The sequence below is a fragment of the Bos indicus x Bos taurus genome, chromosome 24 (assembly GCF_003369695.1).
Source record: "Bos indicus x Bos taurus breed Angus x Brahman F1 hybrid chromosome 24, Bos_hybrid_MaternalHap_v2.0, whole genome shotgun sequence".
Classification (NCBI taxonomy): domain Eukaryota; kingdom Metazoa; phylum Chordata; class Mammalia; order Artiodactyla; family Bovidae; genus Bos; species Bos indicus x Bos taurus.
Genome location: NC_040099.1, coordinates 22,616,080 through 22,641,856, shown reverse-complemented (window position 1 = coordinate 22,641,856; position 25,777 = coordinate 22,616,080). Strand labels below are relative to the sequence as shown.

At 39.7% G+C, this 25,777-nt stretch overlaps 1 protein-coding gene and 1 non-coding gene across 17 annotated transcripts in view; one reads left to right on the top strand and one right to left on the bottom strand.

Moving 5' to 3' along the window:
- Window positions 1-25,777, top strand: part of DTNA (dystrobrevin alpha) — a 319,072-nt gene that overhangs the window by 6,040 nt on the left and 287,255 nt on the right. The gene's annotated exons all lie outside the window — the stretch shown is intronic.
- LOC113883070 lies at window positions 1,109-1,211 on the bottom strand. The gene has a single exon (XR_003508555.1). It is a non-coding gene; the product is annotated as a U6 spliceosomal RNA (small nuclear RNA).

Sequence of the window (25,777 nt, the reverse complement as noted above, 5' to 3'; positions counted from 1 at the left end):
AAGTTCTCTGAATATTCTAGACATGGTTTCCTAAGATAACACATAACCTCTAAATCTCAGTGGTTTATAAAAAAACAATGTTTCCTTCCCGCTCATGCAAAGTGCTTGTCAAGGGTTCACTGGAGATCCTTCTCCACATCGTTGCCTTTACCAGGAAATGACCCATGTTCCTTATTCTCACACTTCCTTGGCCAAAGCATGCCATGTGGTCACACCTAACTTCAGTCTTCAGTTGGATGAGTAACACAGTCCTGCCACTTCCCTGGAAAGAGAAAGAGCTGGAATATTTATGAAGAGCTCTAATGAATTCCATAGTCGTGGATGACAGGCAGCCCCTCAACCCCCAGAAGACCAGAGATCTAGATTGAAACTCTTCTGTACCTTTGAACAGTATTTGATCCATACTTGGTAACACGTAGGCAATCTACTTGTGATCTGATGCTAACATCTCTTGTCTGTTTTCGTCCTTTAGCTCTGAGCCCCACTGAGACTTTTGGCTCTCTGAATCTTCACCATTTCGAGAGTGGCTGTGACTTTCCCAGCCATAGTTTCTCCAGGACTTTGGAATCCTAGCATTTTACCTGTGTCCACACTTACCTCTCAGGAGTCCTGCCCATGGAGAGTTCTGGGAAGGAAAAAGAACCTCTGATAAGTTAATTTCTATAGAATGTAGAGAGTCAATGTGCAAGACTAACACTTTGCCATCTCTAAGAACTGATCATGTGTAACAAAGAAATGGAGAAAACGGTAACTTTTTAACATGTTTAAATTTATTTTTTATTGGAGTTTAGTTGCTTTACAATATTGTGTTAGCTTCTGCTGTACAGAAAAGTGACTCAGTCACAGGTATACACATATCCCCTCTTTTTTGGATTTCCTCCCCATTTAGTTCACCACAGAGCACTGAGTTGCCTGTGCTATACAGGAGGTCTCATTAATTACCTATTTTATACATAGTTTGAATAGTGTATGTCAATCCCAGTCTCCCAATTCATCGTACCCTCTGTTTCCCCATTTGGTCTTCATACATTTATTCTCTGCATCTGTGTCTCTATTTCTGCTTTGTAAATAGGTTCATCTGTACCACTTTTCTAGATTCCCCATGTATAAAAATATGGAATGCTTCACAAATTTGTGTGTCATCCTTGTGCAGCAGCCAAGCTAATCTCTGTATATTCCAATTTTAGTATATGTGCTGCCTAAGTAAGCAGGAGAAAAAGGTAACAATGTAATTCTAAATCCCCAGTACCTGCTTTTCCCAGGGGGCCAAAGGAAAGGACCAGGATGAAGGAAAATGCCACAGAGGAATGGCAATCTATATTATACATTAGAAATAAATAGTTTTTAATAACATTTATATCACTCTGCTACTCTACTTTTTACTTTGCATTTAGTCTTAAGCATTAACAAGGTAAAAACTGGGGAATTCAAAGGTTAATGAAGCACTTAGAAATTGAAAAAAATTATATATATATATATATATATACAGGCTTCCCCTGTGGCTCAGCTGGTAAAGAATCCTCCTGCAATGCAGGAGACCTGGGTTCAATCCCTGGGTTGGGAAGATCTCCTGCAGAAGGGAAAGGCTACCCACTCCAGTATTCTGATTCTGGCCTGGAGAATTCCATGGACTGTATAGTCCATGGGGTCTCAAAGAGTCGGACATGACTGAGCAACTTACACTCACTCACTCATATAAATACACACACACACACACACACACACACACACATATTCAAATTAGCTTGAGAAATGCTGTGTTAAAGAATATCAAACATGTTTCTTTAGTAAAACTTTAAAGTGTAAAACTTTAAGAGCTCTTAATACAAAGGTCAAAGAAATTGCCGAGAGAGCAATATGGTATATATGCACTTCCCAAATTCATCTGACCTAGGATCCTCATCTGTTTTCCTCTTTGTTTCATGGAGAATTTCCTAGAATTATCACTCCTGAACATGTAAATTGTTTTTGCTGATTTAAGTTAAAAATCCCAAAGACCTTAAAATATAGGCTTAATAATTTTTTCAACTTTTAAATACCTCATTAATCTTTGAATTTCCCAATTTTGCCTTGTTAATGTTTAAGACTAAATGCAAGGTAAAAAGGAGAGTAGCAGAGTGATATAAATGTTATTCAAAACTATGCATTTCTAACGTATATATTGTAAATGGGCTTCCCAGGTGGCTCAGTGGTGAAGAATCCACTTGCCAAGCCAGAGACATGGGTTCAATCCCTGGGTCAGGAAGATACCCTGGAGAAGGAAATGGCAACTCACTCCAGTATTCTTGCCTGGAAAATCCCATGGACAGAGGAGTGTGGTGGGCTACAGTCCATGGGGTCACAAGAGTCAGATATGACTTAGCGACTAAACCACCAAGCACATATATCAACATTATTTGTGTATATCATTTTTAATACATACTTTAATACACTTGGTAAATTCTGGATTAAATCACCCCTACTCCAGTGTATTAATAATTAAAAGTGTGATAATGTAATAGCTTATATAATACTTTGAGCACATAAAATTGAGAATTATAAGGACTTTAAAAAATATCTTTACCTTTGGGTACTATGTATTCTCTTGATAAATGACATTGATTTTAAACACCAATAGAAATCAAATCTTAAACTGATAGGGGATCCAATAACATTGTTTAACTCTACTGAGGAATATAAGGGAGAAGGAAATGGCAACCCACTCCAGTATTCTTGACTAGAGAATCCCATGGACAGAGGAGTGTGGTGGACTGCTGTCCACAGGGTCGCACAGAATCAGACACGACTGAAGCGACTTAGCAGCAGCAGTGGCAGTGGGATATAAATTGTGATATAGCCTCTTATAAGAAGCCTGGCCATATTTGGCAGAACCCAGAAGGCAATGGCACCCCACTCCAGTACTCTTGCCTGGAGAATCCCATGGACGGAGGAGCCTGGAAGACTGCAGTCCATGGGGTCACTAGGAGTCAGACACGACTGAGCAACTTCACTTTCACTTTTCACTTTCATGCACTGGAGAAGGAAATGGCAACCCACTCCAGTGTTCTTGCCTGGAGAATCCCAGGGACGGGGGAGCCTGGTGGGCTGCCTCTATGGGGTTGCACAGAGTCAGACACGACCGAAGCGACTTAGCATAGCATAGAACTCAAAAGGGATTTGCACTATTATACCCATTTTATTAGAAACTCCTAAACTGTTATTCCATTTTAGAATATGATCATACATTAGTAATTTATTAGACTCAATTATCTTTTCTTTATGAAGACCATGTGGAAAGTGAACTCATCTTCAACTTCAACATCTGTTTCTTGATTTTTCTTTCTTGGTTCACCTCCTTTGAGTTCAAAATGTTTAAAACTTAAGAAGGAGAAAGAGATTGTTGGGTTTCAAAAGATGCTCTACTAAAGTTGCTGTCTATGGGAAATTGTGCAAGAAGAAGGGTAATAGCCTAATAAAAGCAAAATGTCCATCTTTTTCTATGTAAAGTGTGTTATAGTCAGTTAAGTACTGTGACCACTTAAAATGAACCAATTTGTTCCATGAAAGTTTACACCCCCAGCAACTCTATTCAAAGAAAATCCTAAGATATTAGGTTCCCTTACAAGCATCAGGGTGTTTAGGTGTGACAGGGGAGCTTGTGCCCTTTCCTCACCTTGTCCACTCTGGTAATTTATTCTGCTTTTCATTTATTTGCCTCTCCTCCCTTGATTTTAAGAGTTTGAGGTAAATCAATACATTTTTAACAAAAAATTATATGGGAAATATATCTTCTTTGGGTTCCATAGAAATAACAATGATTCAATCAAAGTTGTAGACAGTGTAAATTCTTAGCACACATTTCTCCTGATGGATTTTTGTTTATATTTTTCCCTGGGGTTCTAATAAGATTCAGGAACTATAATGATGTCAGCAACACCTCTAAAAATTCACTGCAGGAGGATCTGAAGCTCTTTTCTCAGCACTGCTGGGTTCCTGCTTTGGAACTCTGTGAATAATCACACAGCAGAATTTTAGCTTTACCTCATGTGCCAAAGTATGAAGTCAGTTATATCTACATTCTGAAATTGCCTAGCACCCAAACATGTATAGTGCTGAAAAATTTGCTGTGTAACCATTCACCAGACACCAGAAGATAAATCTAAGTTATTAGATTTATAGTATGATAATCTCTCCTTAAAAATGACATGAGGGAAATGTTTAACTTAATGAGGCAGAAGATCCTGGTGTGCAAGTTACACTGTATTTTTTATTGCACCAGGGTAAATTATTGCTTCCGTCTCCTATATGGTACCCCAGTGGCCTCAAAGACACTGTGTAGCCTCCAGAAATGCCTACTTTTGTCTTAGGCAATAACTTACTCCACTCGAGTGTGCTTTCTGAGAATTACCCATAACATTTCTTGCTGGAGGTTGAATTTCTTGAAGGTCATTCACAGATACTAACTAAACTTGACTGTTGTTTTTTTTAACATAGGCATGTTGATGTGGTAAGTCTGCATACATTAATATACAAAAGGGAAAACAAGCATTTACTTTCTGCCCAAAACTAGAAAACAAGCAAAACATTCTGATTATGAAATGAAATTATATAACATAAAATTTTTTCTTAGCATTTTAACCCTGATGTCTCAAAGGCGCAGGCTTTTGAGGGAGGTCTTTGAGGGTCTAGAGAAAGGAATGGCTACCCACTCCAGTATTCTTGCCTGGAGAATTCCTTGGATAGAGGAGCCTAGTGGGCTACAGTCCATGGGTTCACAAAGAGTTGGACACAGCTTGAGTGCTAACACTTTGAAGGGATGGTGCATAAAGATTTCAGACTGTAATAATTAAATATTGCGTGCATGCTAAGTCGCTTCAGTCATGTCTGACTCTTTGCAACCCGCCAGGCTCCTCTGTCCATGGGATTCTCCAGGCAAGAATACTGGAATGGATTGCCATGCCCTCCTTCTGGGGGATCTTCTTGGCCCAGGGATCAAGACCAACCTGCATCTCTTACATCTCCTGCATTGGCAGGCGGGCTTTTTGCCACTATTGCCACCTGAGAAGCTCAATTAAGTACTGGATTGGTCAAAAAGTTCATTCGGGGTTTTCTGTAAGCAAAACAAACTTGAACAAGCTTTTTCACCAATGGATATATAGTTCCAGGTTTGCCAAAAGAAAAAAAAAATCTTAATTCTATGTGAAGTACCAATGTATAAGTCTATATGTGTGGGGGAGTTTTTAAAACAAGCTCTACTTTCTAATAAAGTAACATAGGAATTTAATTAAAACAAACCAACCCCCCCCCCCACCAATCAGTACTGCAGCATTTGGATAAATGTTAGAGCTTGTCAATTTTCAAGGCAGAAACATTATTCCAGGCTTCCTGCCAAACCATTACTGGTAATCAAGAGATGAGCACACGAAAGTACTGTGCCTGGCTTAGATATGTGTGTGCTAAAAGAGAAGCCAACACATTTCTTATGCAAGCCATCGGAGTTACAATTTAGGAATACACAAGCACACAATGCTTTTGTAAGTCTAGGAATATACACACTAAAATACAACTCTGTGCTTAAAGGCAGACACAGCTTGTGTTGACTGAATTCTTTCTTTATCTTGAGTGGTTTTATTATCCAGCCACATTTCTCTCAATGGCTGCACGGGAAGAAATTAAATTACTCATATCTGGACAAAATTTGGGATTGCCCTACATGCTTAATTTCTAGCGACTGCTCAAAATCTCTCATTGATAAATGGGTGATTTGGACTGTTGTTTTCTGTTTTTTTATTTAACCGATTTAGATAAACATCTGTTTTCCCATAGTGTTTAAAAAAACAATTTTATATGATATAATAGTGCTATCAGAAAGTAATCAAAGCAAGCATTTTTATGAAAGGAAGACTGAAATGTTTTTAAGTTCTTAGGGTAGGGGAGGCATATTGAGTAAATAACTATGAGTATTTGCATATATTATTTTGACCACTGGAGGGCTCTCAGATTGTTTTACATTAATTTTTTAGAAATCGATTTGAAATAGCTGTAACTTCAGTAAAACAAATTTAAATCTTGGCACTATAAAGTCTGTAGAGTCATCTCGCTCTTAAAATGGTACATGTTCTCAAAATATAACATAAAAGGACAATCAGATTTAATTTACTGTGTTCTTTCACTGTTTCACAACAAATAACTTTCCACCAAAGTAAACAAAGCCGAATAAAGCAGTAAATGCATACTTGCAGGACCCATGACCCAGAGCCAGAGTTTGAAATGGTCTGCTACGTATAACAAGTTTTCTGAAGTCTCAGGTATTTGCATTTGTATGTGTGCTCGGTCCCTTCAGTTGTGTCCAACTCCTTGTGACCCTGTAGACCGTAGCCCCCTTTTCCATGGGATTTTCCAGGCAAGAATACTGGAGTGGGTTGCCATTTCTTCCCCCAGGGGATCTTCCTGACCTAAGGCTCTAATCCACAAAGAGACAGGAGTCTCTTGTGTCTTCTGCATTAGCAGGCAGATTCTTTACCACTGAGCCACCTGGGACAGCCCATATTTTCATTTACTCCACAATAAATCTTTGGTTCATTAGCATAAAAGTATTTTCTCCAAATTTCCAGGAAGATGCACCTTGTTTCTCCAAAAACGTCTCATCCTCCCAAGTTGCTGTTGGTATCCTTTAGAATTTCCTTTGATTACAAATCTCTTTTTCTCAAGAAGCATAGCTTTATGTAGTAAGAGGGGCAAGAAATGCATGTTAAATGTATTGATCACTCTGGACAATGATTTTAAAGAAGGCCAGAATGGAGTCTGATAAGAATGGGAACACTTCAAGTGTCTGTTCATAAAACATTGGAAGATTTAACTGATTCCATAATGCCTAGTTAGATGGATCACAATAATAGGGGTTCCTATGTATTTTTTAGTTTAATTCCTTAGAAATCTATTTTATATTGCTAAATACACTTTAGCCAAGCTCCAAAATGGACATCCTAACAAAGAAACTACACTTCATAGTTTTCTCACAGTTTTGGCCCTTCTGCAATGCCAGGAAGACTGACCAGGAGAGACGGGAGACATGTTGGTCACTGTCCCCGGTACTCTTAGCATGGAGTTTGTCCTGAAGGCTGCTCTTCTATCTTTTCATGACCTCTTGACTTCTTGTAGCCATCTCCCATGAACACTCTAAATTTGGAGTTTTGCTGACCATTTCTTCACCAGCTCACGTAATCCATTTTACCCTACATCAATAGGTCAGAAGATACAGAATTACACAGATCAAAGAGGAGAAAGGCGAAAGTGGTAATATTTTAATACTCAGTGAGGAAGATTATCTCCCGGTGGTTCTGCTTCAGATCAGGCTTCCCAGGTGGCTCAGTGGTAAAGAATCCACCTGCTAATGCAGGAGATGTGGGCTCAATCCCTGGGTTGGGAAGATCCCCTGAAGATGGAAATGGCAACTTACTCCCGTATTCTTATCTGGGAAATTCCTGGACAGAGGAGCCTAGTGGGCTACAGTCCATGGGGTCACAAAGAGTTGGACGTGACTTTTGCAACTGAGCACATATTACTTAATAAACAGTGAAATGCAAAGTGGAAGATTGTAACAGTGCTTAATGTGGAAGTGACTATGATTTCAAATCCCTGTGATTTGAATCTGAAGTGGCTATGATGCCAATTCAGGGGAAACCGGAAAACTTCCTCAATCCTTGATAAAGCTACTCAAACATTATGCTCTTTTGATAGATTCAGTTCCAATTTTAAATCTTATTAAAAAGAGCTGCTGCTGCTGCTAAGTTGCTTCAGTCGTGTACGACTCTGTGCGACCCCATAGATGGCAGCCCACCAGGCTCCCCTGTCCCTGGGATTCTCCAGGCAAGAATACTGGAGTGGGTTGCCATTTCCTTCTCCAATGCATGAAGGTGAAAAGTGAAGGTGAAGTCGCTCAGTCCTGTCCGACTCTGAGCGACCCCACGGACTGCAGCCTACCGGGCTCCTCCGTCCATGGGATTTTCCAGGCAAGAGTACTGGAGTGGGGTGCCATCGCCTTCTCCGATTAAAAAGAACTGCCTTCCTCATTTTATATAACTAAATAAGTGGATTGGTATTCAGGTAAATTGGAAATATCTTCATATCCTCAAGTCTACAGAAATATAGGCAACCTGAGCCATGATGATGACTTAGTTTTGCTGTCACAATCAGGAGTGGCCTTAATAAGTAGTTCTGTCTTTCACAAACTACACCCTGGAGGAAAGACTTTACTTTAGCAATGCTAAAAATAAAATATACATCCTCTAGTATTCAAATGAATAATTCTCAGTAATTCTACTGGAAGTATTTAACACCCTGGTGGACTCATCGGCCACGTCTGTCTATTCATATATTCAGATATCTGATGAAGGCATTTCTTAGGTTTTTTTATAGATTCAGATACTATAATGGTGAGTGTGTGTGCATGCTCAGTTGTGCAACTGTGTCTGACTCTTTGTGACCCCTTGGACTGTAGCCTGCCAGGTTCTTCTGTCCATGGAATTTTCCAGGCAAGAATACTGGAGTGGGTTATAAAGGTGAGACGTAGCCATTAAAATGTCTAAACCCAAATTGTTTCTTTCATGCTTTAAGGAACTTATAAAATCATAATAGCAGAGTTATCACTTTTTTTTTCTTTTGAGAAAAAGTTTATTCATCTGTGTATTAGAGTGACCCATCCCTGTATGAGAGTATGTCAGGCTTCTTAGTTTTTCCATGAGAATGTCAACATGGCACCTTTTCACCTATTATTTAAGCATATAGATCTTTCTTTGATCAACTACATAGAATGTCGGCACTTCAGCAGCTATCAAAAGAACCTTGAGTTGACTGTGCTAGCTAAGAGTTTACCAGCACAACTTCTCCAAGTGCTATACTAAGCTAAATCATGTACCTAGACCTCATTGTCTTAACCCTTGACTTCTCTCTCTGTACATATATAATGTCATTACTGAGGAACTATTTCATTTTGTGCCCCTGAGTCCTGTTCAAGTTTGCCATAAGACATGGCACTTTTGGAAAAGAAAGAAAGAATGATATTGAACAACTGGGATAACATTGTGCTGTTACTTGATACCTTCAGAATAAGGGACTATGCCATACAATTCTTATAGGAATTTGTGCTGGGAAAACATTTATCTCTCAAGATGATATTGTAAACTTTCTTTACTGTACAAGGAAAATAATATGATCTGTCAATTTCCTTTTTTGTTGTGACTTCCCAAGTTACTTCCTTGTTTCATAATAACATTTATCTGTCTCATTGGGGTGTCATTCATGCTTCCTTCATCTGTGATTTTTGACTCAGGTGCGAGTCATTGCTCCACTATTTCTTATCATCAAGCAGATAATAGTATTTATTGACTTAATATGACTTTGCAGTATCCTGTATGTTTTTAATAATAGAACACTCAATGCCAAAAATAGAAAGTAAAATTTCACATCATCAGGAATGATGAACAAGACTGTTGAGAATAATGGAATAAACAGTAACATTTCTTAGGGGCATTTGAAACTCATTTTTTTCAGAGACTTTGATGATATCCTTTTATCTGTACTCCAGTTTTGCCCAGATTATATATCTGTTGCTATCAGTCAGGTCACGTTGTATTTTACTTAGTTTTATTATCAGCAAGTTTTCACTTTCTTAAAGTTTCATGAGAGGACTTGTGACAAAATAGTTAAGCAATAAGATTATGCTTGATTACAATGTGTTTATGTCTTCAGTTTGTCCTTTTCTAGCAACTAAGGCTATTGGCCAAGTACATGAGGAGACTTCTATAGCCTAAAGAAGATCTTGCCTGTGAGGCTGTCTTTGTAAGGACCGGGAGAATCAGAACAACCATCACTCCTAGGGCTGGTGTTGCCCTCGTGGAAGTCTTTTGTCGTCTTGGGAGACTGAGGCTTGAGAGATTAATGTAAAAGGCCAGAACAGATCAGTCTAATTGGCAATCTATAACCCAGGTCTCCTGGCTTATAATCCAGAAGTCTGTTATTCCTCCCACATGTTGCATAGGTTCTCTGAAACAATATATTTTACAAAAAGAGGGAAAAAAAAAAAAGCATTTCCTCACTATTGGATGATCACACGGAGCACCGTTTGGGGTGTGGGGTGTGGTCATTTGTCTCTCTTGTGCCAGTGCATAGATGGTTTGCTTTGACATACACTTAAAAAATGGGTAGGTCCAGGGGAATGGAGACAGGGGAGGACCTCATGAATAATAATGCAGTCAGAAAGGAAATACTTGAGAACACTCTGGTCAATCGGCTCAATAAAATACCATGCAGTGTTTTATGCATGTGAGCTTGTCCATTTCTCTTATAAGCTAACCCAAATACCTTCATGTAAATTGTGTGATGTTGGTTTAACCTTTTTTTAATATTTTACTCTCATCTGTTAAGTAAGGAGAATAATAAGGACATGTTTTAGGATTGAGAGGATTCCATAAATTAATCCACGTGAAGAATTTATGAGCTCATCATGTTGCACATAGTAGAATGATACCTATGAAAAGTATAAGCAGTTTGGGGAAAATGCTGATGTCATGATGTAACAATAACAAAGAAGACACTAAATGACTTTTAGTGACACTAAATGACTGTTGGTCATAATTATGGTGATATTGGTATATTGATAGAAAAAGCCTAGAAGAAAATATTAATTGTAGATATCTTTAAATCTTGATATATAAGGGGTTATTTTCTTCCATATTATATAAATATTTTATACAATTATACTTCTCTACTATACAAGCTTCCAATGGAGTACATAAAAATATGCCTAGAATTTATAAAAATATATCTCAACACATTAAAATTTCTTCTTTTGGATATTAACAATTCTTGGATCCTTAGAGGGAACCAGAGGCTTTATTTGCTTACAAACATTTCTCTGCTAGTGTTCTCATCATCTACACTGGGAGATAGTGTGTTCTAGTCCAAGTCCTTTCTGGCCTTGTAGACCAGTTCATTCCCCAGTAATGAAAATTCATCAGGCAGAGAGAAATGGCATCCCATTCTCCAATCTCAGGTGTTGAGATCTATAAATCTTGATTTGTAGGTGCTTATTTTTTTCCCCCAGAACCTTTCTCTTTTAGCAAAGAAAAAGCTTGGAAGAATTGTGTATCCTTGAAGGACATACAGATGTATAAATATTGTAAGGCAGCACCTAAGAAACCAAGCATATTCTGTAACACTTCATCACTACAGAAATAGAAAGAACCAGAGAGAATCTTCTCTGTCCACGCTGTGATTAGCTACTGTGGGGGTTTAGTCACTAAGTCGTGTCCAACTCTTGCGAGCCGATGGACTGTAGCCTGCCAGGCTCCTCTATCCGTGGGATTCTCCAGGCAGTTGGCTATATTGAGGAATGATAAACAAGGGAATGTTGTCCTTAATTTGGCAGCACTTACACTTACCACTAAATGTTATTACACTTTGACATTTTCGGTGTGCTCAGCTTACTTGTAAACAATTCCCCACCATTGCACCTTGCTCTTACCTTATAATTATGAAATACTCTATGTGTTCATCTAAGTGAAGACATTATACCCATGAGAATTAATCTTGACCGGGAGAGTTCTCAGTGCATAAATCAATTAGAATGAGTCAGCCTTCCTACTCCACTCCCATTGCTTTTAAAAACAAGCATGCACATTTTGATGAGATCTTACTCCTCTGCACACTCCCCCACCTCTTTGATAATGAATTTTCTAATATTATATTGAGTCCAGAGAAGCTCAGCTCTGGATTGAGTCACCAGATTTTATAGCTAAGGAGTAGGCTTAGACATCATTTAGTGACTAGTACAGTCTGTTGGTTTGACAGAAGAAGAAAGACACAGCCTAGAGAGATCAACTTTGTCCAGGAACACAAGGACCAAGAATAGCACCCAGTCGAGTTCTGTTCTGTTACATCTTGAGGCTTTTTAAAAGTCCATGGCAGCCATTCTTCAGTCCTTACTGCAATGATTTGCCAGCCTCAACTACTGTCTCTTACGGAGGTCATCCTGCTTTGCATTATTTGTAGGCAATATCATGAAATTGCTTTTGATAAGGAAAACCCAGGGATAGAAGGATTAAAAATGAGTCTATAAAGCATTTTAAATCAATAGTGACTGTAAATCGTGGTTTTAGGCAAACACAGTATCAGATAATTTTATACACACAGAACAGGCAAATGGAAGCATGTCCTTCAAAGGCTAGCGGGGAGGGGTCATCATTCTGCAGCAAGCATTACAATCCTGAGTTTCTCAATCATTTTTCACTATTCCCTTCTGCCTGTGTCACTTTGAGAAGCTTAGACCCAGCCGTTCATTGTTAGGAAATAGTATCTTTGATGTTTTCAAGGGCTTTGTGTTGTGAATAAAGAGAGGATTTCAAATCAGTGGATGCTGATTTTTATGCTGGGACATTAAAAAACAATTACTTGCAGTTTTGACTCAGCATTTTTAACATTTGTAAAATCATGGGTCAAATAAGTGACCCTTTAGTAATGAAGAGAATCTGTATCTTTTTTTAGCTCTATTTTTTATTCATTCACCATCCGCTTTGGTCACCAACCCTGTGCTAGTTACTGTCGGAGGTCTGTGGATGCAATCTCTGTCTTCAGGAATCTCACAGACTGCTGGAAAAAGCCAAACACAGAAGCAAATCGTCATGATTTCATGTGACAGATGCCACAACATAAACCCCAAAAGGCACAACAGAGAGGGCAGAGGGTTAACAGAGGGAATGAGAAATGAGCTGGAAGTTGAAAGATGGCTCCCAAATTTGACAGGCAGATTTGAGGGGTGGGGTGCACAATACGAATGCAAAATAATATTTTGGAAGGAGCAACCATCTGTTTGGAGGGGTACAAAAATATGATGTGCTTAGGTAACTGAAAATAATTTAGTATTGCTAAAGCATAAAATGCATTGTAATGAGTGATGCATACTAACATGGGACAGATAGAAATATCATGAAAGGTCTTTATGACTATTTTATTATTTTATTTTATGTGACTGGGCTGAGTCCTCGATGCTGCTTGGGGGTTTTGCTCTAGTTGCTGAGAGCGGGGGCTCTCTCTAGTTGCAGCACACAGGCTTCTCATTGCATGGCTTCCTGCTCTAGGATGAGTGGGCTTCAATAGTTGTGTATCTGTGCTCTAGAGAGCCTGTGCTCTAGAGCACAGGCTCAATTGTTGTGGTGCACAGGCTTAGTTTCTCTAAGGCATGTAGGATTTTCCCAGATCAGGAATCAAACCTATGTCTCCTGCATTGCCAGGAGGATTCTTTACCACTGAGCCACTAGGGAAGCCCATTTATGACTATTTTAAAGTGGTTAAATGTATACTGCAGCAATGGGAAACCATTCAGGAATTAAGATCAGGAAATGGATTAGCTGGGCATCCCTGGTTAGCTCAGTGGTAGAGAATCCACCTGCCAATATAGGAGACTTGGCTTTGATCCCTGGGTCAGGGAGATCCACTGGAGAAAGAAATGGCAACTTACTCCAGTGTTCTTGCCTAGGAAATCCCATGGACAGAGGAGCCTGACTGGCTTCAATCCAGGGGGTCACAACAGAGTCAGACACAATTTAGTGACTAAACAACAATAGATTAGTCAATGTGAATTTTAGAAAAACCACTATTGCCACAATCTGTAAGAAAAGCTAGAGAGCAAAGACCCCAAATCAGAAGGACAACAAAAAGGCAATACACTACAAATCCCAAGCAAGAAACCTTAGAGACTAATCTTCTAAGGAAGATGCAGTGATAATTGTAGTGAGAAAGAAAAGGGAGGATAAACCCAAATGATATTTCATAAAGACAATCAGTACTGCTTAGAGACTGGGCAGGAGGTATGGAAAAGTGAGAGGTCAAGGATGGGTCTAAGGTTCTGGTTCTGGCAATAGGATGCATGGCAATGTCATCCACGATGATGGGGAACGTGGGAAATGTTCAAGTATGGGAAGGGTGAACACGCGGTTTTGGACACTGAATTAGAAGCTCTCATGGGATATTCGTGTGAAGATGTTTATTAGGCACTTGGATAAACCGGCAGAGGAGGGGATGTCTTGTATAGAGACATGATTTAAAAGTCATTTGTGTGTAAGTGGCTAAAGCTATGAAAAGTGAGCTATCCCAAGGAGTGAAAGTCGCTCAGTTATGTCCGACTCTTTGTGACTCCATGGTATATACACCCCATGGAATTCTCTGGGCCAGAATACTGGAGTGGGTAGCCGTTCCCTTCTCCAATGGATCTTCCCAACCCAGGGATCAAACCCAGGGATCGAACCCAGGTCTCTGGCATTGCAGGCAGATTCTTTACCAGCTGAGCCACAAGGGAAGCCCAAGAATACTGGAGTGGGTAGTCTATCCCTTCTCCAGTAGATCTTCCCAACCCAGGAATTGAACCGGGGTCTCCTGCATTGCAGGCGGATTCTTTACCAACTGAGCTATCAGGGAAGCCTATCCCAAGGAGAGGCAGACTAAAAGGAAAAGAAAGATGAGGAAGAACCCAGTGAACACTAGTGATTTGAGTTAAGGAAGAGGAAGAGCATCTTCCAGAGACTTTGGGAAGAATTAGGCAGAGTGAAGTCACCAAAATGGTGGCCTCCATCCCCTCCCAAAGAACAGCAATTAATCAGATGTGTGCATGTGTGCTGAGTCGCTTCAATAGTGTCTGACACTTTGCAGTGCCATGAATTGTAGCCCACTATCCATGGGATTCTCCAGGCAGGAATACTGGAGTGAGTTGCCATGCCCCTCCTACAGAGCGTCTTCCCAACCTAGGGATCGAACCCTTGTTTCTTATGTCTTCTGCATTGGCAGGAGAGTTCTTTACCCCTAGCACCACCTGGGAAGCCCTAGTAGTCAGATACCCATGAGCAAAAGCAGCTCTTGGAAGCCTCTAAGGTCCATGTAAGAAACTTCAGCAACACAATGGAGCAAAACACCAAGAATCACACAAAAAGAAAAGGAAGATGCCTTTATCTGCATCATCCCACCACCAGGCCAGCTTTGCTTAGCCCCGGGAGGGAAGCCCCCAGCTGGAAAGAGGCCCCCTTCGTAGTAAAGGAAGAGTGGGTGAGAGACCCACTTTCAGAGAGTGCGGCTAGCCAAAAGAGAATCCAAGTTGAAGAATTTTTAAAAAGCGTATCACTTTGAAATAGGAAAGACTTGAAAATGTTTTAATAGTTTATGTGAAAAAATTCATGGAAATGGAAACTTTATAGAATCAGAAGTTAAAGGGGGAATTGATAAAGTTCCAGAACAGTCTAAACAGGGAAATCCATAGAATAGGCATTTGTAAGCAGTAAAGGATACTTACTACAAACCAAGATGCGCATTGCTGTTGTGTTTGGCCTATACTTTTTTTAAAAGTTTGATTAAAAGAAAAACCTATTTGAAGTGACTAGATTGCTTTGGGGACTATTTCATGAAAATACCATTAAAAAAAAAAAGCTTCCATTATTTATTTTAAATTTAAAATGTTGATTTTCCTTGATAAGAAAAGTAGGTACAATACTAGTCTTTGAAAATCTATCCTGCTCTCACTTTTGCAAATGATCGAATAGTGTTAGAAACAAGATTTCTTTCAGATCATTACATATTGCGACAATATATATTCAGCAGAAAACATTTTTAGAAAGAGCTAAATTATGTGGGAACTGGTACTGCATTCTTAATAAAGAAATCAGAACTGACCTCCAAGTGTTGCAGCTAACTCACGTTATGAACGAGTGTGTCTTACCATCAAAAGAACAACTTGAATTGTTATCAGTAAGCCACACTAGTTGAATCCAAAATGCCAGTTTGATATATAGGACATGAGTAACCTGAGGCTGTCTAGAAATATGAAAGATTTTTCTTCTTAGAAAATACCGTGGGTTGAAAATGTGACTGTATATTTGTGCTCATGACAGGGCCACCATGAGTTCCCCACCTAGCGAGAGCGGTAAAGAATCCGCCTGCAATGCAGGAAACTCTGGTTTGATCCCTGGGTCAGGAAGATCCCCTGGAGGAGGGCATGGCAACCCACTCCAGAATTCTTGCCTGGAGAATCCCATGGACAGAGGAGCCTAAGGGTCTACAACCCATAGGGTCGCAAAGAGTAAGACATGACTGACCTGACTTAGCACAGGACCACCACAGGCTAGAACTCTGACAGGCACCATTCACACAGAATACGTTGAATCCCCGCCACATGATAACCATGAGTCAAGGACCAAAAGATGTAGTCTTCACCAAAACAGGGAACAGAAACCTAATTCAGGAACCAGAATCTAAGCCTCGAATAAGATCGAGGAGACAGACTGCAGAACTTTGATTTTGGTTCTGCAGGAGCAGCAATAAACATTGCCAACAGCTCAAGGGGAGCTCCATTCCTATAGTTGTTGATGTTGTTCAGTTGCTCAGTCATGTCTGAGTCTTTTGCAACCCCATGGACTGCAATATGGCAGGCTTCCCAGTCCTTCACCATCTCCCGGATGGTGAAGTTCGCTCAACTCATGTCCATTGAGTCAGCGCTGCCATCCAACCATCTCATCCTTTGTTGTCCCCTTCTTCTCCTGCCTTCAATCTTTCCCAGCATTAGGGTCCTTTCCAATGAGTTGGCTTTTTGCATGAGGTGGCCAAAGTATTGGAACATCAGCTTCAGCATCAGTCTTTCCAATGAATATTTAGGACTGATTTCCTTTAGGATGGACTGGTTGGATCTCCTTGCAGTCCAAGGGACTCTCAAGAATCTTCTCCAACACCACAGTTCAAAAGCATCAGTTCTTTGGCACTCAGCTTTCTTCACAGGCCAACTCTTATACCCACACATGACTACTGAAAAACCATGATTTTGACTATATGGACCTTTTTTGGCAACGTAATGTCTCTACTTTTTAGTATACTATCTAGGTTGGTCAGAGCTTTTCTTCCAAGGAGCAAGTGTCTTTTAATTTGATGGCTGCAGTCACCCTCTGCAGTGATTTTGGAGCCCAAGAAAATAGTCTGTCACTGTTTCCATTGTTTCCCCATCTATTTGCCATGAAGTGATGGGACCAGATGCCATGATCTTAGTTTTCTGAATGTTGAGTTTTAAGCCAGCTTTTTCACTCTCCTCTTTCACCTTCATCAAGAGGCTCTTTAGTTCCTCTTCACTTTCTGCCATAAGAGTGGTGTCATCTGCACATCTGAGGTTACTGATACTTCTCCTGGCAATCTTAATTCCAGCTTGTGCTTCATCCAGCCCGGCATTTCTCATGATGTACTCTGCATATAAGTTAAATAATCAGGGTGTCAATATACAGACTTGACACCTTTCCCAATTTGGAACCAGTCCATTGCTCCATGTCCAGGTATAACTGTTGCTTCTTGACCTGAGTACAGGTTTGGCAGGAGGCAGATAAGGTACATTCCTTTGAATTGGATTTTTAAACAATGTTCTGGCAGATGGAAGTGCCTTTTTTAAAAAAAAATAATGTATATTACAATGATTTTCCTTTTCTTGTTTGCACAAAGGCCTTTCATGTCTCTTTCTGGGTCTTCTGTTTCTCTGTTCAGGTTTTGCTAACTAGTCTTAGGAGCTCAAAGGTATCTTGTACTAATATTAGGAGAACATTCATAGAAGCAATACAGGTACAGAAGCAATACAGTTAGTACAGGTAGAAGGACATAAAGGGATAAGGCAAGACTTTTCTACCCTTCAATTCATTCATTTATTCCATAAAATAACTTTTGATCACCTGTTATGTGGCCAGAAGTGTGCTATATTCTGACCATCAGCCAGGCAGAGAGACTGTGAATAAGCTAATGGTTCCAGGTCTAAAGTGCATGCTGAGAGAGAAGGCATTATGTGTAGCAAGAAATACAGCCATATCAGTGAATGAGGGATCAATGTTGTTTTCTGAAAGTTGCATTTTTAAAGCCATAATTCTTCCAAATGTGTTGAAAATTGTCCCCAGAAGCTATTTTAACTTTACACAGACGCAGCGCTTTTATAACAGGAAAATGCTCATATTTTCAGCTCAAGTTCTTAAGTGGAGACAACATGGCAGATGCTTTTGCTAAGCTTAAGAGATTTATTTGAACTGAATTTTAATTAAAATTGCCTAAAAGGGCTGGTGAAAAGTTTTGTCATGATTGTCTGAGTCCATCAGAAGTTCTGCCTCCTCCAAAGTGTTGAACTTAAATCAAAATAGCAAGGGGGGAAAAAAAACACTAATCAGTTAGTGATTAATTATGTCATGAGGTTTCATTAAATGTTACAATAAAGTAAATTTTCATTTTCCTTTTGGCAGTTACAGATATACTAATTTGTAAAGATATTCAAGTCAAAAAATTGACATTGATGTACAATCTTATGCTGAGAACAGCATAAAACACTGGTATGTGAACATTTCTATAAAAAGTACCTACTGACTAGTTCAGTATCTGTTTTTGCATTTTTTATTAGCTAATGCCTGTTAAATACTGATGGTCTGACAACACAATTGATTAAATTTAAATGCAGACTTTAACATTATTTTTGAACAAATGACTTAGGAAAGCATCAAACAGTTTTTTTCTCACATGCCAAATGGCAACATCATTTCTTCAAGAATAATCATTTTTGACTGTGCAAATGTTGGTTCCTCAAAAAGAGGGCAGTAGGGAATACTGCAATATTGAACAAAGTTTAAGTTTAATAGAGACTTAATTAGCAACTATTGTTCAATTCTTTTTATAAACAGTGCTATCTTAGGTACTCAGAGATAAAAGATGAATTAGATGGAATAGCGACTCAACCAGAGCTCACAATATACAGGGGGAAACAGCTGTGATAAGTGTTTTAAGAGCTGAATAAACAACATCCAGCCTGATAGTTCTGCAGAGAGCCAAGAAATTAATTCCAGTTGGGGAAACCTTTGAAATAATACATACCAAGTGGAGCATTCGCTGCAACAGGAAACAATAATACAGACATATGACATGGCCCTTTCCTTCAAGAAATGTACTGTCTTCTTGGGAAGATAAGAATTATACATGAATGGAAGACTTTATAATTAGAGAAAATATTACAAAATTTGCAATTACATAAAAAGTCTCTGATCAGAAAATAAAGGCTCTGAGCATTCAGTAAAGGGAGAAACTGGTATGGACTGGAGAGGGTACATGATATCACGGTGATGGGAGATCATGAAATGGACTGGAAAGTGCTAGAATTATTTGCAGAAGCAGCAGAGGAGAAAACCAAAATGATGAGAACAATGAATGAAGACAGGGCTGATCACAGCCTGTTTTGTGACCTTCAGAGGCCGACCTGGCTGAAGCAGAAGGCTTTCTTTGGGGAGGATTAGAAGAACAGATGATAGCGTAAGGAAGGCATAGGGTGGGGGTGCACTGTGAGTGCCACGATCAGGAATCAGGCCTGTTCTGATAGGAACAGGAAATCTCTGCAGTTTGTCCAGCAGCCGAGTGACACAAGGGAAACAGCTAGAAAGACACCTTAGAAAGATCAGTCTGGCAGTTACTGCTTTCATGCAGAATCATTTTATACAAAGTGCCTGTAAACTGGCATCTGTAAAGCGTTGGATGTGTACTGTTGTTATTACCTTAGACACATACAGAGAACTAACGAGTGTTTATACAACCCGTATACTTGTAGGAAGTGTACTATAACCGAGACTTAGAGGAAATCACTTGGTCTGCCTGCTGTACCATGAAGGAGTAGATGAAAAACAGATACAATGGATTAGCCTATGTTAAAACAATGTGAGAGAAATGGAAGTGGAGATGTTACATGAAAAGAAAGATTTCTATCCAAAAGTACCTATCTCAGATATTTTAGGAATTTTCAGAAGGTGCCCTGTAGTCGGGCAAAAAATAGCTTCCTTTTGTAAAATTCTTTAAAAGGGAGAAGTGTCTTTTGGAATCACAAACTAGTCATCTCAGCTTTAATGCCTGACAAGAGACATGGTCAACAGGTTGCCAGCAACCAACAGGACATTCACTGTAGGCAGTAATCAACAAGACCTTGTAGAGAAAGAATCTGGGCAGATCAGTCAATTTCTACCCCAGACACAGACATACATCTTAGTGATAAGGAGGTTATGTGTGCTTAGTCTGTGTCATGTTCAACTCTTTGTGACCCCGTGGACTGTAGCCCACCAGGCTCCTCTGTCCATGGAATTCTCCAGGCAAGGATACTAGAGTGGGTAGCTGTCCCCTTCTCCAGGGGATCTTCCCAATCCAGGGATCGAACCCAGGTCTTCCACAGTGCAGCTGGTTTCTTTACCATCTGAGCCACCAGGGAAGCCCCAGGAGGTTATAACAAGGATAAATATTCGTAAGACTTTGGTATCTCCTGTACTTAGCATCCTTTTTTAAAATAAGCTATACAGATACAGTCTGTGAGTCTTGCTTGTGGACATAGCTGATGTGTTTATATTAAAATATTAATCATTAATTAAGGAGGCCTCACTTAATATGGAAACATTTTTCTGTATCTGATAAACTCAGTGGTCAAAGGTTTGTGCTAATGGTGTCAAACCAATGGGATTCCTGTCTATGTGGTCTTCCTTTGTCCTGGAATCACATTGCCAGCTGGACTCAATCCTTCCCACCAAATCACAGTGCATGTTGTCACTAGAGGAACCAGACAAGAATAGTAGAACAAAATATAACCATCATCATTACTGGAAGAAAAATTGCCCTTAAATCCTACTTGTGCAAAAGTCCCTAAGCACAGATACATCTGGCAGTCAAATAACCATTGGCTCACACTCATACAAAATACTTGACATATCAAGAGAGCTGATGGTTTAGCTGACTTAAGCTGTTATTTTTCTCTATTGGTCAAAGCAAGAGTCAACTCTTTGAAAAAGACCCTGATGCTGGGAAAGACTGAGGGCAGGAGGAGAAGGGAGCTGACAGAGGATGATATGGTTGGATGGCATCACCGAGAAGGGGGCTGACAGAGGATGAGATGGTTGAATGGCATCACCAACTCAATGGACATGATTTTGAGCAAGCTCCAGGAGACAGTGAAAGACAGGGAAGCCTGGCGTGCTGCAGTCCATAGGGTTGCAAAGAGTCAGACATGACTTGGGGACTGAACAACAAGTCAAAGCAAACAAATTCACCCTTGAGACCAAGAATATTTGTGTAAGGATATACGATGGTTGGGGAGCCAACCATCATCCCAAGTTGGACCTGTGCACGCTGTGTCTACTTCCTCCTGTCCCATTGCTGAAATCTCCACTGCTCTGTTCAGTCCAGGAGTGCTCATTCTTCCCAGTTCACCACAGCTCCTTCTCAGTCCACTTTGTCCAGGTCCCTGTTGGCTTCTAGTGCATTTTTTATGTCCTGTTGCCTCCTCCCAGCTAATGCCCACATAGCCATTCAAAACATTAAATTTGAGTCTACAGATGCCAATATGGCATCATGGAGATCATGGTGATCTCCATCGTGGACAGGCGTGGCATCTGAAAAGGCATGGCATCCACAAATGAAACGGGCCTCAGGCCTCGGTGCTGTCTCTGTATAATCCCCTGTTCCATGCTCTTAGCCTTTTGTGTCCCCAGGGCATGTTGCCCACCTCTACTTCTTGTGTTTGGGAAGGAAGGAGGTCATTCCTGACCTGTACTAGTGCAGCTGTGCTTATTGAGAATTCCACCCACAGCGTGTGTGCTCAACCTGGGGCAAATCATGAAAGATTTTCCTTACAATTCTTCATCCTGTTTCTTTATTACTAATGACTTTCCAGTGCTGCTAGTATTTCTTTTAACATGAGTTCCTTTTAGGAATTTCTCAGTGTATCTTCTGACTGTATCCTATTTCTAAAACTGTGGATTCTAATCTTTGAGAATAACCAAGATTCCTACAAGTGTTACTAGCTAGAAAACACTCATTTGGTCATTTCCCTAGTTTTTATAAAGGGCATATCAAATTCTTCTTATACATTCCTTCTCTGCCAGTCATCATCTCTAAATCATCTTACTTTTAATAAAAAAAAGCAAGTTAAAAGATATAAAAGAGCTCTGGTACATGCAAATTATTACATATAGAATGAATATACAAAGGTCCTAATGTACAGCACAGGTAACTTATATTCAATATCCTTTGATAAACCACAATGAAAAAGAATATATATATATATGTATGTATTACTGAATCACTTTGTTGTAATAGCAGAAATTAGTACAACATTGTAAATCAACTCTACTTCAATAAAATAAATTATTTAATGTAAAAAAAGTAAAGGAGCTATGTACCAAATGAATTCTACAAAGATGTTTTTAGGTGTTTTAGGAAAAGATTCACATATTCATATGACAGAGTGATTTATTTTGATCCTCTTGTGCCCTAAGGATCTTTAGACATGACATACAACTTTATAAAGAAAACTAGCCATCAGGTTGTGATCCATTTATGGAGAAAGACTCATTTCCCTTGGCCTCTACTTATACAATATTCAAATTGCATTATATTCTTTGAGATTTTTTTTCATTGATCCAGATAACTCTTGCATGATGCTTTTTCAAAGAATCGCCTATCAGAGATTTTCCAGTAACCTTCTGGCATTTCAAAATTGCATATTCCCTGGATAGCAATTTTATTTGTTGTCATTATAAGGCTTCAAACTTCCTAAAGATACAGCTAATGCAGAGAGACAGCTGTGTGAAATATTGGCTACCTCAATTTCATCCAAGCTCTGTACTTTTCCTTTTTCTCATACTTGAACCTGTTTGTCACACTTGGTAAACTTATATTGTCAAATTGGTTGAGACGCTTTATACCTACTGCATTCATAATTCTAATCATTCTAATTCATATTCCAATAATTCTAACTCATAAATCAATCAACTATTTAAAATGTATAATATTCACAATGTAATGTTTCTCATGTTAAATAATGTTAATCATTTATCTAGTACTTTTCTTCATAGTAGCATAAATAATTTCATATATGTATTACTTATAAAATGTCTTATTAAATTATGAAATGGCATATCATGTAAACTATTCTAACAATAAAACAGTTATAACCTAAGTTTACACAAGCTCTTTTAGTTTCCTAATTAATAAAAAAAGTTCAGACCTCATTACAGCTTATTTCCGTTTCAGCTACAAATACAAAAACCCTACCACATTATTTAGATTAATAAACAACTCAGATTTTCCCCAGTACTTGAACAATTTTCTTACCAAATACTTGGCAATACTTACTAAAGAATAGAATCTGTCCATCTGAGTTGATGGAGTGTCCATCAGTATATGAACTGAGAGTCTGTAAGTAGGTTTTGGACTTGGAAATTCAGAAATGGTTTTATTTTTGTTCCTCTATCATATCTTTCTTTTATTGTTGTCGTTCAGATTCCTGATAAGTGTGATACTTTCTGTCCTAACTCAGAGAGTTTCTAATATCGGTCCTAGGAATTCACTCAACATGCTACTTGTTCTTCTGAGCAAGGATTTCATCAGAAAAATAGTAAATCCAGGTCTTAGTGAAATCATTCTAGGAAAGCCTAAGATGTCCCAGTGTCCTGGGCTTCCAAGACAAGTGCTGTTGACAATCTGTAGCCGTCTCAATCTTCCCCACTACCCACACCTGTTACCTTTGGCCAGTCACAACCCAGCATGGTGTATATGCTCAGTTAGTTACTCAGTCACGTCCAACTCCTTGAGATTCCATGGACTATAGCCCACAAGGCCCCCCTGTCTATGGGATTTTTCAGGCAAGAATACTGGATAGAGTCGCTATTTCCTCTTCCAGAGGATATTCCTCATCCAGGGATCAAACCTACATCTCCTGCATTGGCAGCCATATTCTTTACAACTGAACCACTGGGAGGCCCCCAGCCCAACATAGAAAACCCTCCAAGTCCCTTTCCTCTCCTAGTTTCTATCATTCTTGCCAGTTTGGACTCAATGCTATTCTTCACAACCAGCCCTCCACACTCTCTCTCTTCACTAAGTAATTCTCCATCTCTTGGCCTTCTAGGCAGCAGCTGGGCTTCCGATTATATGGCTTCCCCAGCCACCCTGCTTTGGGGAAGCTGTTTATCCTACCTTGCCCTCTGTGCCACGGGATTCGATGATGTGGTCAGTGCATTTTTCCTTCCTAAAGTGGTTTCCAGATCTTTCTCTACAATTATTGGATAAAGACCTCAACTCGGGGCTTATGAAGTCCACCTTAACTTCTCTCTGCATCCATTTGATCACTGTTTTCTATCCACATGTTAAAGAGTTTAGAAGTCCCTACATATTAAGCTTCACAGCCCCTGCAACTACCATCGTCTTAAGTGATTCCACATCTGGGCGGAGGATTCATGAAAACTATAGTCCTCCAAGGCCTTGGCCTGCTTAATGAAGTCATTCTCCTCCACCCTGCTTCAGAAACCCTAGTCCCCAGGGTTTAGTCATATAAAATACATGATAATATTGCTCTGTTATCATCATACATTGCAGAATTGTGTGAGGGTTAGTCAGAGAAAAGAAAATGAATTCAGTAGTGACTGAAAGAATTTAAGAAGAGAGGGCAGTAACTAAGAAATGAGTGAATGCTTTTCATTTGCAACAGAGAAGTTCCTGGGAGCCTGCATTGAGGCAGAAACATGGGAGGTGGAGAATAATGCCAGTTCTAGAGACATGAGTGGGATAAGAATTTGGACTTGACATAAAGGTTTCTAGAATTGAGTAACCTTTAGATTTCGAGAGAAGCAAGGAAGGGAGGCTGATTCCAGAGTATCTGTCTTGAGAAACTAATTAGATTGTAGCTCTATTCATGGAACTGGAGAGTACATCAGTTAGATGATCACTTTTAGGGATTTCTATTAATAAATCATTTCAGGCAAAAACAAGGTAGATCTATGTCTCTGGAGTGCCGAAGAGAGGTCAGAGTAGAAGATAAAGGTTTGGGAATCATCAGCATAGAAGTGTGATGATTGAAGATATGAAAGTAGATGAAACCACCCTAGAAGAGGATATGAAATGAAGAACTCCAGCATCATAGGAGTGGCTACAGACAGAGCCAATCACATGACCAGTAAAGGAAGAAATGCTACAAATTAAAGTGATGAAAACAATAATAATAGCTGACATGTGTATGTACACGTGTGTGCCAAGTCACTTCAGTTGTGTCTGACTCTTTGTGACCCTATGGACTGTAGCCCGCCAGGCTCCTCTGTCTATGGGATTCTCCAGGGAGGAATACTGGAGTGGGTTCCCATGCCCTCCTCCAGGGGAACTTCCTGACCCAGGGATCAAACCCACATCTCTTATGTCTCCTGCATTGCCAGGTGTGTTATTTACCACTAGTGCCACCTGGGAAGCCCAATGCTGGTGCTGCTAAGTCGCTTCAGTCGTGTCCGACTCTGTGCAACCCCATGGACAGCAGCCCACTAGGCTCCTCTGTCCGTGGGATTCTCCAGGCAAGAATGCTGGAGTGGTTGCCATTTCCTTCTCCAATGCACGCATGCATGCTAAGTAGGTTCAGTCATGTCTGACTCTGCGACCCCATAGACAGCAGCCCATCAGGCTCCTCTGTCCGTGGGATTCTCCAGGCAAGAATACTGGCATGGTTGCCATTTTCTTCTCTCAGGAAGCCCAATAGCTGACATGTATTGAATGCTTACTGTTATCAGGCCATTTTGCTAACCATATAATGTGCATCATCCCATGGTGGTTTAGAGCACAGGTGGATTCAAATCACAACTCTATTACTTACTAGCTGAGTCTACTGGCAAATTTCTTAAGCTCTCTGTGCTTCTGTAGCTCGAGGAAAACAAAGGTACCAACCTTACAGATTAGATTGAAGGCT